Source organism: Anabrus simplex, chromosome 1, assembly GCF_040414725.1.
Source record: "Anabrus simplex isolate iqAnaSimp1 chromosome 1, ASM4041472v1, whole genome shotgun sequence".
Lineage (NCBI taxonomy): Eukaryota > Metazoa > Arthropoda > Insecta > Orthoptera > Tettigoniidae > Anabrus > Anabrus simplex.
The window spans coordinates 1,612,482,150-1,612,502,812 of NC_090265.1; the positions used below are offsets into that span (position 1 = coordinate 1,612,482,150).

The window sequence follows — 20,663 nt, forward strand, 5'->3', positions numbered from 1 at the left end:
GCCGGAATTCTATCCAACAATAATGCCTTTACGTCCTTGTAAATTTACCAGCACGAGGCTGGCGTATTTGAGCACATTCACACATTGTTACGTAGAGGCAGAGCGGATGGTAACCTGCCAACGTGGCGTTCATAAGGGCAGTTCTCTTCTGCGTGAGTCACTCAGCCTGGCGAACAGGTAATCGAGCCTATGCATATGATGATGGTAAACAATAGCTCTAACTATTCGGCTTCTGACCAATGACGCCACTTGTTTAGCTGATCCGAGTCATTAACGTCCCCACTTCTAATGAATCCTCTTTAACTTTTACTGATACCACCATTCTTGGAACAGTCAATACCCATCATATATTTTTCACATACACACACGCATATATTTTCACTACCGACTATTATGTTCTTAGTATTAAGCGTGCAATCCCCGTGGAATGAAATAATTTCCTCCATAATTAATCGCTATTTAAAAAAATACATTACAGTGCCACATGTCAACAAGACTGTCTACAGCAGTTACAAATTGAGAAAGAGTTTTAATATGTGCCTCTAATCACGAATACATTAGTGTTGTTGAAATCTCAGTGGCTCATATTTGGCTTCCTCTCTCATGTCAAACATCTTGGCATGCACTGTTATCAGTGAACATAATCTGGGGACAAAACCTTTAAGATGCAGAGTAATTCCACTGAAGGATATTCACTTATACCTTTTTCCGTTTAACGACACACTAACGCAGCTTTAGGTATTTAGTGACGCTTTGGAACGAAAGGGCCAGAACTTGGAAAGAAGCATCATCATCATGATCTAATTAAGACTCTGAGGATATTTCCTTTTGGTGTTACTTAAAACAGATTTTCACCCCGCTTATCATCATACCATCATCTTCTATCCATCTCACATCACTGTAGATGTCTTTTTGCAGTCACTCATAATCCTGTAATTTATTCATTACTCTATACAATATAACATGTAGATGCAAAAGTGTTTCTCTTTTTATGATTTTTAGTTCACTTCTTGATAGTTCTTGCATCCTTTTGTATGTTTTACTTCGTCCACCCTCATTTGGCTTGGTCTCCCTCTGATTATTTTCTCCCCAAGATCTTGTCTTCAATTTATATTTGTGATTTCCTACATAATTATTTCTTTTTTTACATTAAAGTTCCCCTGTCAATAATGTTGTCCTCTTCTTTCCCAGTCTCTTATCCATAGCAGTTACGAATTGAGAAAGAGTGTTTATGTATGTCCTTAAAACACGAATAAATTACCGCAGTGTTCTTGATCTTACCCAAAATCATGTCCTATTTTGTTTTACATTACGGTTCCACCTGTCCTTCTTCTCAATTATTTTCTCTTTTTATTTCTTTACAGGAAGGAGCATCATCATCATGTGATTAAACACAGTGCGTTTATGAAGGAATCATTGTATTATGTTGCGTGCTGGAATTTAATTCATAGTAAATGACCAAAAAAGGGATATGTTCTGTCTATGAATAAGGAAGCATCGGTGGCCTCAACCCAGGTCGATCCGTGGCATTTATTTGGGAAATCACGGGAAAAATTATCTAGGACTATGGATGGTGGGGTATGACCCACGATATCCCGAATGCAAGTTTATGCCTACATGAACCACACCACTCAGTAAAAGTGTCCGATTTACTTCTTCTATACCTCGTCCTAGGACGAGGGAATACTGTGGAATAAAAAGAATGTACAATAGTAGAATTTTTCACCGTTTACCGAAGCACGGGTACACAGAGTAAAGACAGGATCTTATGTAGACAATGTTGCAGTAGATCATTAAGACACGTGTTAGATAACTAAGTAACTCTCTCCTTTACTTGCACAAGTGTTATCAAACTGCAGTGATAAACATACGTTTATGAAGGGATCATTCTATTGTGGTGCAGCGGATTTCTGGTGATACACTCACTTGCAAAACTATTTGCGCTTCCCGAAATAACCACCGTAATTAAATTAAACTGGGCACATGTGCAGTGCAAGGTGATTAAAAGAACTCATATGGATATCAGACGTCAAAAACCATGTATTGCAGGAAATCACACACTTTATCAAGGCAGTTTATAGGGTACTATACCTTAGCTAGATATATGCGGTGATTGGTTCACAATGGAGACGTGAGGATGTCTATTGTGTTCTTGAGGAAGACAACGACACAGACATCAGCCTGCTATCCAGTTTCCTCTCAGTGTTGCCTTCCCACCTGATCATAAACATGTGCCACAGGTCTGATAACCTGAGATCCAAAAGACGTGTAGACATCCCGAGAATAATCGAGATACTACCATACTGCAAGTGAGCGGGCACTGACCTGCTGGAATATGGCGTTATGAAACTGCTTCAGAAGAGTTATGGAATTTCCTCAACGTACCTCTGTGCGGTCAAAATTCCATGGAACACTGCCAGAGGGGACCCCCACGTATGACACAACCCGTTCTAGCGGTGTGACGCTCTACAATTAATACTGGATGAGTATTACTTGTCCGAGACCTCCATATTTGGATTTGATGATGATGATCGTATCCGATTCTCCTCAAATGTTGAAGTCATTCCAGCATGAAGCAGCCTTGTCACTGACTGCGTCTCTGTCTTCACCCTGAGTTACCACATGGCATTTTCTTTTTTCTTTTTTTTTTCTTTCTTTTTTTTTTGCAAGTTGCTTTACGTCGCACCGACACAGATAGGTCATATGGCGACGATGGGACAGGAAAGTGCTAGGAGTGGGAAGGAACCGGCCGTGACCTTAATTGAGGTACAGCCCCAGCATTTGCCTGGTGTGAAAATGGGAAACCACGGAAAACAATTTTCAGGGCTGCCGACAGTGGGATTCGAACCTACTATCTCCCGAATACTGGATATTGGCCGCACTTGAGCGACTGCAGCTATCGAGCTCGGTCCATGGCAATTTTGGCATTGTACAGATGATCCAGATCACGAAAAGCACCTCAGTCACGGGTATAATTTTGTGTGTATCTCAATGTGTTTAGTGTGAATTCGGAATCCCCTCTGCTGGCTTATTCCAGCTCGGTAGTGTCGACAACTGCTGCCAGTACTGACTCCCGAGAGCTATTGGTTTATCACATGTAGGCTTGATGCTGTTTATAAAAAAAATTCAGTGATCTGGGACGTTGCATTAATTCTGGGTGGCCAACAAGAGAATGCAGATTGCCCACCTCTTGTTTCAGTTTCTCTGTCGTCGAACACTGGGTAGTGCTATACCACAAGTGTGGTATGCCTCTTCGACATTAGTTTGTTTCAGTCATGCAGAGACGATGGGACAAGTTGCATACAAGTAAGTAATGACTTCCTTGCAATACACAGAGTTGACCCATACAGGACAAGCATACTCAGCTGTATATATATATATTTCGTGTGGCTATTTCTAGCCGAGTGCAGCCCTTGTAAGGCAGACCCTCCCATGATGGTGGGCGGCATCTGCCTTGTGTAGGTAACTGCGTGTTATTGTGGTGGAGGATAGTGTTATGTGTGGTGTGTTCATTGGAATTAACCAATTAAGGTTAAAATCCCCGACCGGGCCGGGAATAGAACCCGGTACCCTCTGAACCGAAGGCCAGTACGCTGACGATTCAGCCAACGAGTCGGACACTCAGCTGTAGAGACAGAGAGTGTTAAAGCTGTAGTTCGTTCTATGCGTATTATTTCAGTAACAATCAGGTCTACACCCACCATCTGGCTGAATGTGCTAAGTCACAAACCACCCTCAAATCTTCGAAGAAAAAAGCATTGATTAGGGAATACAATAGGATCTTAGCAAACCCTGTACTACCTCTGCATTCTGATATTCCTGACCTCAGTTTCAACAGACTTCGTTCAAGACATCTTCCTCTCACACTTGGAAAAAATCTCACTAGATTTAACATCATTGATTCCTGAAGAAGAGAACGGCTTCAAAACATTTCAGAAACATGTCAGTTGTTACCTTGAATCTCTGAGACGGTCCCTGGGTTTGATCTACCTCCCAAGGTATGGACAACACTCAATCGGTTGAGAACAGGGCATGCAAGATATGGAGACTCAATATTCAAGTGGGGAGTGCAGTCCTCGCCCGTATGTGACTGCGGCGCATCACGGCAGACCATTCAACATATTAGGGAAGACTGCAGAAATAGAGCTTATGGAGGAGAGTATGAGGAATTCCTAATGGTAAACCCGAATTCTATCAGATACATCCAAGAATTAGATGTTTGTTTATAATATAGTGATGAATTTCATTATGTTTCTCAGAATGTATCCAAAAAACCATACGCTAAATAAATAAATTCGCACAGTCGGTGGGTGTGTTCCACATGTTGAGCGCGTTAACATCCTAGGTGAGCTACTCCTTGCTCTAACCTTCATGCCGACGGAGTGGCAGTGACCTTTAAAAGTCAGTGAACGAACAACTCAAGATGCCTTCATTCCCAGCGTAAATTCAGTTTATTGTTTGTAGCATGGTTGCGAAGTAGTCATTTGGATCCAGAAAAAACCTGGATTCGCTTCTGAACACCATCCGTTGTCGTTATGCTAGCAGCCTAGCCAAAACGGAGAAGTGCAATCAAACTCGTCCCTGTTGTGGTGTTAATGGTTGTCGGAACCCAAAAAACAGAAAATCTATACATATTTTGATTTTAGTTATTGCAATTGATTCCAACTTTCGTGATAATGTTGTTATATCATTTGTATAGAAACTCGATCTAAAAACAAGTTTGTGAGGTTTACTAAGTTAAAGTTCAAGATTATTCCATTTTTCACGGGTTCCATTGAAACCTCTCAATCCTAAAACAATTGAGACAGAAGGCTTTCGCTTTGTAGAGAGAATTTCAATATTTACGATGGTAGTGTTTTTATAATAAGTAAACTATAACCAAGCGAGTTGGCTGCGTGGTTTCTGTCGTGTAGATATGAACTTACATTCGGGAGTCCGTGGGTTTGAATGCCACAGTCGGGAACCCTAAATATTGTTTTCTGTGGCTTCCCATTTTCACGCCAGGCAAATGCTGAGCTGTACCTCAATTAAGCCCAACCCTTTCTCATCACAGCATCGCTCGAAGTTTTCAATGTTTTAGTGCCACTAAATGACAAAATAAATAAATAACGATCTAGAGTGCAGTACTTGGGTAGAAATTATGGGTTTCATTGTACGAGTGTTTATAGCGATTTTGTTATCGTACCTCGTAGCATTTCCCGAATATATGCCTGTATCTAACGCACTAGTGAAATAATAATATTCAAGTTTGAATCCCTTAAAGTAATTAAAAATGCCTGAACTGTAATGTAGTAACATATTTCTTACAGTTTCAATTAGGGAAATATATAATACAAGTTCTCTTCAGAAATGGCTTTAAGTAGAAGGATATTATGTACCTTCTTCAAACCATAATCATCACCTAATTCTGGTACAAAAAATATACAACAGGTGCCAAAAACAGTTCTACAACTTTCTAAGCTCTGGGTCCAGAGATTTCAAAGACACAGGTACATAAACTTAAAAACTTAAGCACCAACGAGGTGGAACATTTCAATTCCCCTTAATTGGGAGACGTTATAAGATAAGACAGACCCTGTTCTGGAAGAAGCCTTTTTATCGCAGGGATATCCAGAGAAGTATTCAGAAATGATGTGACATGTCTTTGGATGGTGGCAACATTGTCCCTGGATTGGTTACTTCTTTTCGATCGGTGATATGATCCCCTTGTCAGGTAGTCTACTGCTGTTTCAAAGTCTTCCTAACCCGTACATGTACCCTCTTCTTCCAGCTCCGTTGAAAAATGCAGACTCAAAATTGCACCTCTGAGGAACTGTTCATACTGTTAACCTTCATTTTGTACAACAGTGGACTGTTGGCTCATGCTGGAGGAACACTAACGTCCCTGGTGGTCTCAAGGTAGTAAGATGGGGTGGCCTTTTATGGGGATAATTATTATATTGTAATGTTGGAGAATATATTGCTCACAACACACGATAAAATAGGGTGACGCTCTGTAGTGCGGCGTTATATCGGAAGTTGATTGTATTCTAAGGATAATAATAATTTCGTGTGGCTATTTCTAGCCGAGTGCAGCCCTTGTAAGGCAGACCCTCTAATGAGGGTGGGCGGCATCTGCCATGTGTAGGTGACTGCGTGTTATTGTGGTGGAGGATAGTGTTATGTGTGGTGTGTGAGTTGCAGGAATGTTGGGGACAACACCAACACCCAGGCCCCGGGCCATTGGAACACCACGGACACCAGTGGGAATCGAACACATGTCTAGTGCTCTGCTATTGACCTACGATGCCCTAATTCATTCTCGTTCCGTTCACAGGAGTATGAGCTACTGCGGCTATTACTACTATGGAGTGCGCTATTCGCTCTCTACGTTGAATTCGAACTGAATATTTTGCTTTCGCGACATCATTGTATTTGAAAGAGACTTTAATATTATTTTGTCGTTTCGAGCAGTGGCGTAGGTACGACTTTTCGTAGGGGGAAATAATAATAATAATCCTAATTTAAAACACATTTTAAATACGCAGTGGCCCATTGAAATGCAATTTACGTGCGAGGGGGGTAGGAGGCTAGGATGAAAATGAAAACCCCCGGTCTGTTTCCAGTTTCAACCGGGTCAGGAATGGAATGAGTGAAGCGCCTATCTAGCGGCGAGGACAGGAACTGTGCCGGCTGCCGAAGCCTGTCGCACTCATCCGCGGCAATGATTAATGAGTGATGACTGACCGATGAAATGAAATAATAATGGAGAGTGTTGCTGGAATGAAAGACGATAGGGGAAAATCGGAGTACCCGGAGAAAAACCTGTCTCGTTTACACTTTGTCCAGTACAAATCTCATTTCACAAGGAGTGACGGGGATTTGAACCACCGAACCCAGCGGTGAGAGGCCGGAGCGCTGGTGCCTGAGCCACAGAGGCTCTTACGGGGGAGGGGGAAGGTATATGAATAGTAATAACAATCCAAAAATTGATACACATTTTAAACGGTTGCTTTTGCAATTGGGTGTTTTTATTATTTTATTATCAAAGGTATTTATGTTGACAATTGGGCTGCAGTGAGAATTGATGGTAGAATGAGTTTTTGGTTCAGGGTACTTACAGGGGTTAGACAAGGCTGTAATCTTTCACTTTTGCTGTTCGTAGTTTACATGGATCATCTGCTGAAAGGTATAAAATGGCAGGGAGGGATTCAGTTAGGTGGAAATGTAGTAAGCAGTTTGGCCTATGCTGACGACTTGGTCTTAATGGCAGATTGTCCCGAAAGCCTGCAGTCTAATATCTTGGAACTTGAAAATAGGTGCAATGAGTATGGTATGAAAATTAGCCTCTCGAAGACAAAACTGATGTCCGTAGGTAAGAAATTCAACAGAATTGAATGTCAGATTGGTGATACAAAGCTAGAACAGATCGATAATTTCAAGTATTTAGGTTGTGCATTCTCCTAGGATGGTAATATAGTAAGTGAGATTGAATCAAGGTGTCGTAAAGCTAATGCAGTGAGCTCGCAGTTGCGATCAACAGTATTCTGTAAGAAGGAAGTCAGCTCACAGACGAAACTGTAGTTACATTGGTCTGTTTTCAGACCAACTTTCCTTTACGGGAGCGAAAGCTGGGTGGACTCAGGATATCTTATTCATAAGTTAGAAGTAACAGACATGAAAGTAGCAAGAATGACTGCTGGTTCAAACAGGTGGGAACAATGGCAGTATGGTACTCGGAATGAGGAGATAAAGGCTAATTTAGGAATGAACTCGATGGATGAAGCTGTACGCATAAACCGGCTTCGGTGGTGGGGTCATGTGAGGCGAATGGAGGAGGATAGGTTACCTAGGAGAATAATGGACTCTGCTATGGAGGGTAAGAGAAGTAGAGGTAGACCAAGACGACGATGGTTAGACTCTGTTTCTAACGATTTAAAGATAAGAGGTATAGAACTAAATGAGGCCACAACACTGGTTGAAAATCGAGGATTGTGGCGACGTTTAGTAAATTCACAGAGGCTTGCAGACTGAACGCTAAAAGGCATAACAGTCTATAATGATAATGTATGTATGTGTGTATGTATTATATTTCAGTATCTATCTATAATAAATAGTGCAAGCAACTCGTAGGGGGCGGGAAAGAGATACCCCTTATCTACGCCACTGGTGTCGAATAGCTAGGAATGGAAGCTGAAGATGTCAAGTCTTCCTCTATTCGTAACCTCGGCACTAAATGCTTGCCACCTCTGTCCCAGGAATTCTACTGGTACTCATTTTCTGGTGTGGACTGATTGAAAATCAGGACGAGCCATGTGACACTCCAAAAATTGAAATCTCGTTTCTAAATTTTGACGTGATAAAGTCTTCACGCGGAAGGGTGTGTGTACTTAAACACCGAGTAACGAACAGCTCTAATAATAGTAGCGTGCTGTTCTGTGACTGTAAACCACAAAGCAATTGATGTGATTACGTAGCTACAATCCCCGCTCCTGCAGGCATGGGGTGACATGGCGCTTATGACGCGCCGTCTGAGTGCGCATTTGGCACCATTTGACTCGCTGTTTTAGGTGACTGTCGTTTGTTTGATTTGTTTCAGGTATACTTTCAAAACACAATAGGCATACACTCCACAAGGGGTGCTAACAAGTTTCATGCGATAATACTGTGTTACTACATACGCTTGAAATTTGAATATTCAAGCTGAAAAGTGACCGTTGAGGCCTGTGCTTCAGTTCCTATTGTATAAATAGCATAACTTATATATCAACATATCAGCCGAGGAGATTCAAGCCTTGTCCGCGGCTCTCACCCTGCTTTGGCCAGATAGGTCCGTCCCTCTGTAAGCAGCAATCTTGCGTCGGGGTGATATCGGTTTCTACTCGGCCGTGTAATGGTGTCGAGGTCAGTGGGCTCGTGCCGTCTCAGAACTCACGAGGCTTTACACTCACGAGTATCAAAATTCATGAATTAAAAGAAGAGGTTTGGTAAGAGTAGGTTTCTCTACCTGGGCCAGTCTGAAATCGCACAATGCGCGCCAGCTCTTCTTTGAATGGATAAATGCCCACCCTACCCACATAAGGACTGAAGATGTTTGAAAATATAATAGGAATTGCGCGAAAAAGTTATTGTTAGCGCCAACCGGAACTGCATGCCCTTTGGTAACTGATACCTCTCTCATCAAGAGGCGGGCCTGTTGTGTAGCCTCGCACAAAGTATACACGATGGGAGGTTGAGACACCCACGGACATCAGATACATATCGGTGGGCTGTTTCACTTAAAACGCTATTGTCACTTGCAATTGCAATTTTACCAGCACACGGGGATGACAATCTTTTATGACAAAACCATACAGTTTCGCCCGCCTTGTTTTCTCTCTGCTTATGAAACCTTTAATCGTTAAACGTTAAACTTAGTTTACTCTTTTGTGAAGTAATGCATTCCATGTCGTGCATTGCTCGATGGCACCAAGCAGAGTAACTGAGTAACGATCAGTGTTATAATTGGAGAGTTTGGTTTCTGATAGGGTGATACTTTTTGTTAACAATACATGGGATATCCCATTCTAAATTGGGAGAGACAAACATGGGTTGAAGGGCAGCGTGAGTCACGACGCACCTCATCTCTCCTACGGCAATCGCAGGCACCTGTTGTCCGGAGTCGTGAATTTTGAGAGTAATTAGAATGTTAACTAGTTTTTAGTCGTGAGTTTTGATACTATTTTCTGCTAATTTTAGCCCGTGAGTTTTGAGACGCCGGACTTCTTCTCTCGTTGGACGTCGCTACCCGTTGGATGTCGGTCTAAGGCCCCCTCACCGACGTCGCAAGACGTGTTCGTCGGGCAGCCCCTGGTGTTCCCGGCCGACGGTATGTGTGCAAGGAATTGATGCGCCGTCCCTCAGAATAGGCCGCCAGGCCTTAACAAGCGAGGACAAGTATGATAGGTAGACTACATCAAGCCAAATATGATGGTGAAAGAATCGTCTCATTCGTTCAAGAGATATGCACCTAACAAGATGAGCATAGTACGCTGATATGACGTAACCCACGCCGCCATCTAGCAACACATCTCGCTTGTCCAATGCAGTGGGAAACTCGTATATAAATATTTCGACTTCCTGACAGGTCATCGAACCTAACTCCCTCTAAACGAACCGAGCACGTGGATACGGCTCCGGCTAGACAGCTCCTATATCGAAGTAATAATAATTAGATTAATGAGAATACTAACAAGAAGAAGAAGCAGGACATCCATATCGAACATGGTAGTTACATAACGAACAAGAATATCGAGACCTTTGCATGCCAGAGACAACAATGTTATTCCTCTGGAAGCAGAAGGCCAACCACTAATCGACTAAATCACTATACTCAGCAACATATTTGGGATCTTGTTTGACCGCAAGTTAGCTCGTTTAAGATCAAGAAGCGAGAGGAAGTATGAATGACACTTCACTATGTTAAATGTACGAGTGCATTCACTATGTGTATATGAGCAGCTTGTATAATACTAAGATTAAAATAAAAGACATCTTTTCTATAAAGACTAAGGTCAGAAGCGTTCGTTGTCGATTGGACATGAACTCTGTCAAACAAGCAGGCAGCGACAGCAATGTAATCAGCAAAGCTGGCAGAGTCAACCATGGGATGGGAGGTTCTCAAAATGAGGGACAGTTTCAAATTCCTGATACTGCTAGGGACAACAATCTATGTTATATGGTCCCGCCTAGTCAACACTTATTTGTGCTATTTTTTGCTAGTTACTTTACGTCGCACCGACACAGATAGGTCTTATGGCGACGATGGGACAGTGAAGGGTTAGGAGTGGGAAGGAAGTGGCCGTGGCCTTAATTAAGGTACAGCCCCAGCATTTGCCTGGTGTGAAAATGGGAAACCACGAAAAACCATTTTCAGGGCTCCCGACAGTGGGGTTCGAACCTCCTATCTCCCGAATACTGGATACTGGCCGCACTTAAGCGACTGCAACTATCGAGCTCGGTACTTATTTGTGAAAACAAATTGTAATCTACATTTTACTTAGTTCAGTGCATGTTTCAGGATTCTATTCTAATCCCTTCATCAGCCTTCGGACAAAATACTCTTAAGATATTAAAACCTTTCATTCTATTGCTATTTACATGTTTCCTAAAATAATTAAAATACACGACATTTAAAATATTAGTTACCGGTACACTGTTAAAATATGATTATATACACTCATTCGCTGTCGCCTGTAGATGTTCACATTGGCTTCCGTAGTCAATAGAGATTGGTGAGGCTGACTAATAATGGGAAATATAAATAATAGGAATGTGCCGTGGACTCAATTAAGGTACTGCTCCAGCATTTCCCTGGTGTGAAAATGGGAAACCACGGAAAACCATCTTCAGGGCTGCCGGCAGTGGGTTTCGAACCCACTATCTCCCACATGCAAGCTCACAGCTGCACGCCCGTAACCGCACGGCCAACTCGCCCGGTGACATATTATAAAAAGGGGTGTTAGAGTACAGATGGGGTCAATGTGAACTTGCAGGCTGTGATGTGAAGTGCTGATGGATAAACATGATTGAAGGATATATTATCAAAGAGGAGTGTGAGAGTACAGATGGGGTCAATGTGAACTTGCGGGCTGTGATGTGAAGTACTGATGGATGAACATGACTGAAAGACATAGAGTACAGATGGGGTCGATGTGATCTTGCAGGCTGTGATGTGAAGTACTGATGGATGAACATGACTGAAAGGCATATTATCAAAGAGGAGTGTGAGAGTAAATATGGGGCCAATGTGATCTTGCAGACTGTGATGTGAAGTACTGATGGATGAACATGACTCAAAGACATAGAGTGCAGATGGGGTCAATGTGATCTTGCAGGCTGTGATGTGAATTACTGATGGATGAACATGATTGAAAGTCATAATATCAAAGAGGAGTGTGAGAGTACAGATGGGGTCAATGTGATCTTGCAGACTGTGATGTGAAGTACTGATGGACGAACATGACTGAAAGACATAGAGTACAGATGGGGTCGATGTGATCTTGCAGACTGTGATGTGAAGTACTGAAGGATGAACATGACTGAAAGACATATTATCAAAGAGGAACGATAGAGTGCAGATGGTCGATGTGACCTTGCAGGCTGTGATGTGAAGTACTGATAGATGGCCATTATTCATCATATTCTAGAGAACTGATTACTCCATTCGCAGTATTGTCATAGGCCCTGGGTCAGTTTCCCTCTTTCGATGCGCTGAATCCTACACCTGCGGGATCCAAATACCGTATAGATATCTCTCAAAACTGATTCGTTAGATGCAAATAAATTAATCGTTATTGATTTGAGTTGTATACTGTACTTATTATCAACTAATATTCTCCAAAGGAAATTTGAAACAGTTTTTATAGGAATTTTACAGAGTTCTCTTATATCCGTGTTGGACAGGCTGAAAAGCTATATAAATGATATTAAGTGAATGGTGATATTAGTATACAGCGTAAGTTGTTTGATACTTTAGCTAAATACAAGTGCTTTATAAGAACAAAGCTCATAGATTTACCTGGCTGTAGGCATCATGATCATAGCCATGCAACATGACACGATACTCCTTTTCAAAAGTTATTCCATCGAAAAGAATTCAAACCGTACCCGTCTAGGTGAGAAAGCAGCGACGAAATTATTCGGCTGTCAGGACTGCGGTTTATAAAGTATCGTGCCCGCTGATGTATGAGAAAATATTTCTCTTTTACCTGGAATTTTACTTGGAAGACTCGATTTCAATTTTTTTCATGTTAATTTACGCTTCAGCAACACCGATACATCTTATAGCGATGATGGGATAGGAAATGGCTAGGAACTGGAAAGAAGCGGCCATGGCCATAATTAATGTACGTCCTGGTGTGAAAATGGGAAACCGTGGAAACTAGGGCTGCCGACAGTGGGGTTCGAACCCACTATCACCCGGATGAAAGCTCACAGCTGCGTGCCCACGCGCTCGGTGGTTTCGATTTTCGATTGGAGTGGAATTCTCTTAGCCTCCGGAGGTCACCTATGGAGCTGTCTTATATAACGGGCAACAAACCCAGTCCTGAACACCAAGCGTTACGTAAGGAAGTTGTTTCGCTGGTCAAGCTGTACTCCAACATCTGCAAGAAGTCGTCCAGTCAGGTTCACAGCTATCCATGAGATGCCTTGCCTTCAAGTTTTATGTTTTAGAGTTACCTTAAAAAAAGAATACAAAATAAACCTAGTCTAAAACCTGCACATTCATCCGCGAACACGTGTCTGACATACAATTCAAGAGGATATTACCAAGAAATAATAATAATAATATAATAATATTTTGTATGTTTTGACACAAATATGTCTTATGTCTGAGAGTCATCTGAAATCAGCAGCCGTTGATGGATGGCCATCACTAAAGAGACATACTTATGATCATTTGATTTTCGCAAAGGGAAAAACTGTTTCCTTTCATTTCCGCAGCCTTGCCATGTAGGAGTAGCGTACCTGATAGAAGTATGCACTGCTTCAGGCTTGAATTAACAAATACTTGTCGGATTCGGGCCGGAATAGAGCTTGATAAAAAGACAAACAATTTAATTTGTGGCGTATTTTCTATCCGTGAATTATAATTAATTTCAGAAACACATTAAAAGATTAGCTGCCACCCCCGGAGGCCCGGGTTCGATTCCCGGCTCTGCCACGAAATTTGAAAAGTGGTACGAGAGCTGGAACGGGGTCCACTCAACGTCTGGAGGTCAACTGAGTAGAGGTGGGTTCGATTCCCACCTCAGCCATCCTGGAAGTGGTTTTCTGTGGTTTCCCACTTCTCCTCCAGGCGAATGCCGGGATGGTACCTAACTTAAGGCCACGGCCGCTTCCTTCCCTCTTCCTTGCCTATCCCTTCCAATCTTCCCATCCCTCCACAAGGCCCCTGTTCAGCATAGCAGGTGAGGCCGCCTGGGCGAGGTACTGGTCATACTCCCAGTTGTATCCCCCGACCAAGAGTCTGAAGCTCCAGGACACTGCCCTTGAGGCGTAAGAGATGGGATCCCTCGCTAAGTCCGAGGGAAAAACCGAACCTGGAGGTAAACAGATGATGATGATGATGATGATGAACACATTAAAAGAATGTGGATATATCCAAATACAATAGCCGAATTACTGTACTTTCCGTTGGAATGATTTATTTACAATATGATTATTTTACCGAAAACATTTCAAATGCTTCAACTAATGTGATAAGTGAGGTGTCAAGAACATTTTCTCTTATAGCTCAACTGGGATCCGTCTGCTCACGCCTCACAAGACTGCCTTTTCCTGCTGAAGGCCTATCCCTAGCTAAGTATTTTCTTCATAATGCACCTTTCTAACGATAAGACACTACACATACACATCACGATATGCATCATTTCTATTGCATATCTCACGTTCTCCGCATGGTAATTTAATAAATAAATAAATAAATAAATTACATCTTTATTATAGACTGTTATTTCTCTCAGCATTCAGTGTGCAAACCTCTGTGAATTCATTAAACGCCGCCACAATTCTTCATTTGCAACTAGATCTGTGACCTCGTTTAGTTCTATATCTCTTATATTTAAATAATTAGAAACCGAGTCTAATCACCGTTATCTTGGTCTCCCTCTACTTCTCTTATCCTCCATGACCGATTCCATTATTCTCCTAAGTAACCTATCTTTCTCCATTCCCCTCGCATGACGCCACCACCGAAGCCGATTTATGAATACAGCTTCATCAGTCGAGTTCATTACTAACTACGTATTTCTCTCCTCATTCCGAATACCCTTCTGCCATTATTTCCATCCAGCGATCATTCTCGCTAATGTCTGTTACTTCTAACTTATGAATAAGATATCCTGAGTTCAGCCAGCTTTCACTGCCATAAAGCAAAGTTGGTCTTAAAACAGACCAGGGTCAAGATAGTTTCCTCCAGGAGCTCCTAGGTTCTTACCTACTGACAGCACTTTAGTCTTGAAAAGACTAATTTTTAAGTTCCAAGATATTAGACTGCAGGCTTTCAGCACAATCTGTCATCAAGACCAAGTCGTCAGCATAGGCGAAACTGCTTACTACATTTTCACCTAATTGAATCGCTCCCTGTCGCCGTATACCTTTCAGTAGACGATGCATGTAAATTATGAACAATTAGACTAAGGGCGCTATTGGGATCCACTCAGCCTTCTGAGGCATAATGTGCGAGTGTGTGATACGAGAGACAACAAATATAGTCAAGAAATCCGAGCAATACGGTTGAGGATACCGTTACGTTGATCACGCCATACTCCAACACCTGCAGGCCTTCTGACAGGGCTCCGGTCATTTTGGAATGTCAAAACAGTTAAATGCTTTCTGGTGTTTCAGATACCTCAAGTAAAGCATAGACAGTTGCATACTCACTGAGCTTGCTACAGGTTTTTTTTTTAATAATATTTTTCAGTGAATATTTCAGGATAATATTACGCACCGGAATGTCTCGCAATGAACAAGGGAAACCGGAGTTATAGGAAATAAGATTTTTGGAAAATATTTGGCCCTGGTCGAAGACAATGGGGAATGCCGAAGACAGCGTAAGCACGAACTATACCCCTACAGTGTGGGGAAAAATTAGTGATACAATTCCGAATGCAACGATTGTCATTTATTGACACGTGACGGGAATGAGACCAACAAAATCAATCAACCAGAACTTCACCTACTTTCAGGACAAGAACACCAAGGTTTCCGGCTGAATAGTCAGCGAGTTGTACTTCGATTCAGAGAACCCGGGTTCGATTCCCGGCTGAGCCGAGGGTTTTACCTGCGTATGGTTAATTCCTGTAGCTTTTTGGGTTTCTGATCTTCTTAAGGGTACTTAGTCGTGAACATAAGGAAATTTATGTAGTGATTCCTGAGCATGTAACTTTGGTTCTATAGTATATATTGATCTGGGAATGACTACAATAATTGTAACATGTATTGGCCACTAATACGGAAGAATTCATGCCTATACCAGTTGGCTGTAATATATTGCGGCTTATACAATTGGCTGTAGAAACACTTTTTTTATAATCTAATCATGATTTCAGGATGAAACCCACTGCGTTTGTTAAATACATCCATACCTGTACACCATAAAAATGCCAGTGAATAAATACCAATAAAAATGAAGTGTATATTTTTATACTTAAGAACTGCGTAATAATATGCCGTATTAACTGGGTGGCTTTTCCCCATTGTCACAAATTTACGATGGGAGCGTGATACGAACATGACTAAATTTCAGTACTGTAACATTAGTAGTTTATGAGAAAAATGTACCTAAAAGCCAGAATTATGCTTTTTCGGTAAATAGAGAAAGAAAATTGACAGCAATGTAAACTCACGTACAAGTTCAGAGCAATCTCACCCCCCCCCCCCTTACTCCTCTCGCCCTTCAACCTCCTCATAAATTTCCTGCCGGGCTGAGTGGCTCAGACGGTTAAGGCGCTGGCCTTCTAACCCCAACTTGGCAGGTTCGATCCTGGCTCAGTCCCGTGGTATTTGAAGGTGCTCAAATACGACAGCCTCGTGTCGGTAGATTTACTGGCACGTAAAAGAACTCGTGCGGGACTAAATTCTGGCACCTCGGCGTCTCCGAAGACCGTAAAAGTAGTTAGTGGGACGTAAAGCAAATAACATTATTATTATTATAAATTTCCTTCTTTGCAAGTGCTTGCTTCCTTAGTCATTTGCAGGGCAGCTTTCTTCCACTGTAGGAGTCGCTGAAGGTCAATGGCCCGAAGTGCCTTCCTCATATTAGGTCCACTTCTGATCCCCAATGAGTCCATAACTTTCAGTCTATTTCTGGAACCATCATTGAAACAAATTACAGCGTCCATCACTCATTACTGCATTGTTTCGCTGCCAATAAACACGGTTTTTTTAAAAAACGTTCCCATATTATGTTGTTAAAACTTTCGTTCAGATTTTGTATTTTGAGAGCAAAGAAGGTTTTGCAAAATCACTAAATATAGGCTTAATTGCTTCAATTACATCGTAAGTATCATAATTACATCATGAGTATGAACAAAGCACAAAGGCAGTTTATCTAGAAATGTAGCCTAATTATGGAGCATTCAATTTATTCCAATATTCATGGCTTTTAAAAAGAGTGTTCCAATCTCATGGGTTACTTTAAATGCCCTTTACCATATTCTGATTCAGGATTCGTGGTTCTTTCATTGAGACAAAAATTTTAAAATCGAATTTTTGGCCCATGTTCACGTCTAAGTCCCCTTAATACACTTCTTCCTTTACATACAACACATCACACCACCAACCACCATAGAAACATGCAGCAGCGAATGCGTCCCTCCAATTAGGTTTGGTGTCAGGAAGGGCGTCTGGCGGTAAATTTTGGGCTAAATCCACATTAGCTCCGGCCTCAGATGATTGATAAAAGGTCCGCAAGGAAGAAGGAGGACAAGAAAATAAAGGGGCCTGGTTCGCCTAAGAGGAAAGAAATCGGAAAGAAATGGAGATCGCACATAAAGATATCCCAGGAGCATGGCCCGCTTAAGCTAAAACTTGGAACATACCACGGTTTTCCAGAAAATCCGAAGCTGAAAGAAGAAAAGACATGGACTTCAGAGAAAAATAAACTGGTTTTTTTTTTGCTAGTTGTTTTACATCGCACCGACACAGATAGGTCTTACGGCGACGATGGGACAGGAAAGGGCTAGGAGTGGGAAGGAAGCGGCCGTGGCCTTAATTAAGGTACAGCCCCAGCATTTGCCTGGTGTGAAAATGGGAAACCACGGAAAGCCATTTTCAGGGCTGCCGACAGTGGGGTTCGAACCTACTATCTCCCGAATACTGGATACTGGCCGCACTTAAGCGACTGCAACTATCGAGCTCGGTAAATAAACTTCTGCATAAAAGTCAATCCATATATGCAAAAGAGTATTAACTTACTTGCTATACGTTCTCTTAGACAGTTGAGTAATAATAATAATAATAATAATAATAAGGTCATGTGGCTATCCCTACCCTAACGGTATATGACGTGTATGGGAACTGCCTGTTTTCGTAGAGGAGGATAGGTTATGTGTGCTATGTAAGTTACAGGAATGTTGGGGACAGTACAAACACTCAGTCTCCGAGCCAGGGGAAATAATCATTTAAGGTTAAAATCTCCGACTCGGCCGGGAATCGAACCAGGAGCCCCCTGAGCCGACGGCGATTACGCTCATCATTCAACCAAGGAGCCGTACTACCACAAAATGAAACCTAGAAGATGGCATTTTAAATTATTTTATCACCTGGCCGATACAGCAGTCACAAGTACTCGTATTCGGTATAAAACATTAATGAATCTAAGCAAGTAAATAGTAAGACCTTCAGAAAAAGAAAATATCACTGATCTTACACAAACTCTGTGACATGCTGGGAAGCAGAATTCCAAGTGAAGAAGATCAATATCGGACATCATTCAGGAAAGGAGAACAAAGTGTCGAAGGTCATCATACACTTCAGCTGATGTAAAGGAGTATTTTAGAGGCCACTGACCACTATAGAATGAAAAATATGCACAACATCAAGTGCCCTTATGTAAGGGGTAAACCTTCATCATATGCCAGAAATGTAAATTACACATCTATCTGAGCAGAGACATCTTTCAAAACCTTCTATGTCAATTGTCTAGACTTAAGTGTAAATTTTAAATAGTGAAGGTAAGGTCAGCACTAACATGTACTTCAGAGGATTCATGAGCTTGGAAATTTCCTAGGACTGAAGCGTGATTGTAGTCTCTATACATATATGTAAAAAAAAATAATCTTAATTCGTTATATTTTGACTTCAAATTTCTCCGACAGTTATGTTTTAAATAATTTAAACTGTTAGCAGTCACAACGTTTTTCGGAGCTTATGCTCTATAGTCAGGTTGTGAAATGGTGACATTGAATTGTCTATACGCAATTGTTTTCAAAGCATATTATATTATTTCATTGAAAAGTAGGGGCTACGTATATTATGAATTTAATACAGCTATGTTGGGTCAACTCTAGGTGTGTGTGTGTGTGTGTGTGTGGTCTCAGATATATACAATTGCTCTTTAAAAATATCCATTTTCAATGTTATCATTGAATAATTGTTGAAGATCTATTATTGATGTCTATACATTTCTAGAATTTCTAAAATGTTCATTGTAAAATGTTTTACACACAAATCAAAATGGGAAAAACATTTAACAGATCCTCAACACATACTCAGTTATAAAAGTAAAATTAATTGAAAATAAATATTTAAAACGTGTGACAGGTAACAGTTTTAATTATTTTAATAAGAAATTATTTCACAGGCAAGGCCTGCATTAAAACATGGTTGTGTTTAAATGATGTTTTCTTTTTTGGAATGAGAAAAATTATTTTTAAAGAAATAACAAATTGCACATTTAGGTGTTAAAGGCAAAATAAGGTGATAGTTGAATTAATCACTTACTGTGTATTCTCGTTGCTTCCTGGTGTTTCAAGTAGGAAAGGAGTCCGACACTGACGGCTGAGTGCTTGCTGAAGGCGTGCTCCTGAGGGTGCTCGCTGGTGCTCTGTAACTTGGAGAGTGATGCTGAGGTACCTGTTCCCGACCTACTAAACGTCTCGTCACTGACCTTGCTGCAGTACCCCGAGTCTCACGCCTGTTTAAACAGGAATTAAGCTGCGTTGGAAACAAGCGCACAGTTTGGTAAAAAGAATAGCTAAATCACGAGATGTTTCTCTTAGTGACGGGCCATAAATGTCTCTCTTTTACGTCATTCTGATGGCACCAACAAGAATCTCGAAAACATACTAATACTTGTTATATATAACCACCATTAATCATTCAAGTGGTGACAAGACTGCGCTTTCCTGGAAGATTGTCAAGATATTTGTGCTCCTCAGGACCTCATAACTTGCAACTGCTTTTTTTTTTCTGGGCTGTATTCCACAACCAGTCCACACTCAAAGAAAGTGATGCCCTGTATTGTAGTTTCCTTCTAAGCCTGGGCATTCTATTTTATTTTTAACAAACTTTCTCTCCACCCTTGATTTGAAAATTTCCTTTTCTTTTTACTTTTTTCCTCTATTATACTGAACTCCATTCCTTCCTATGTTCTTGTTATCTCCTTCATTTCATTATTTCATTCTCCTGTTTTATTATTTATCTCCTTCCATCTCGCCTTCCTTCTTTTCTTTTCCGTTTTTCTTCTGAATTATTATTATTATTATTATTATTATTATTATTATTATTATTATTATTATTATTATTATTATCAAATGCATTTCAGTAGGGAGATATTCCTGTGGCAATACCTGCTTACAGTATTATCTATACTAATATATAAAGAGGTAAACTTTGTATGTGATGGCTAATCTCAGGAACTACTGGACCGATTCTAAAAATTATTTTACTAAATATTCACCATCACTGAGGAACATGGGCTGTATTTTATTTTCAAAACAATTTGATAGGGAGCACAGGGAGAAGTACAAAAACAATGGGCTAATATAGGTGAAATATCGAATTTGTCGTACAAGGACAAGGCAAAGTTCAATTTAAGCCCCTTAATGCAAAGAACAAAATTCGTCAAACCCCACGGGCCCGAAAACCATGTTTTAAGGCCCTAAAACCAACCGTTATGGAGATATTGCCATCACACT

The 20,663-nt window shown here is 41.1% G+C and overlaps 1 protein-coding gene across 1 annotated transcript in view; it reads right to left on the bottom strand.

The window, feature by feature from the left end:
* The window catches only part of LOC136858595 (monocarboxylate transporter 7), a 107,250-nt gene extending 87,602 nt beyond the window's left edge, over positions 1 to 19,648 (bottom strand). Inside the window, exon 1 of the mRNA XM_067138269.2 lies at positions 19,468 to 19,648. The gene's annotated coding sequence lies outside the window, so the exon portion shown is untranslated. The remainder of the gene's footprint in view (positions 1 to 19,467) is intronic.
* Positions 19,649 to 20,663: the final 1,015 nt, after the last annotated feature.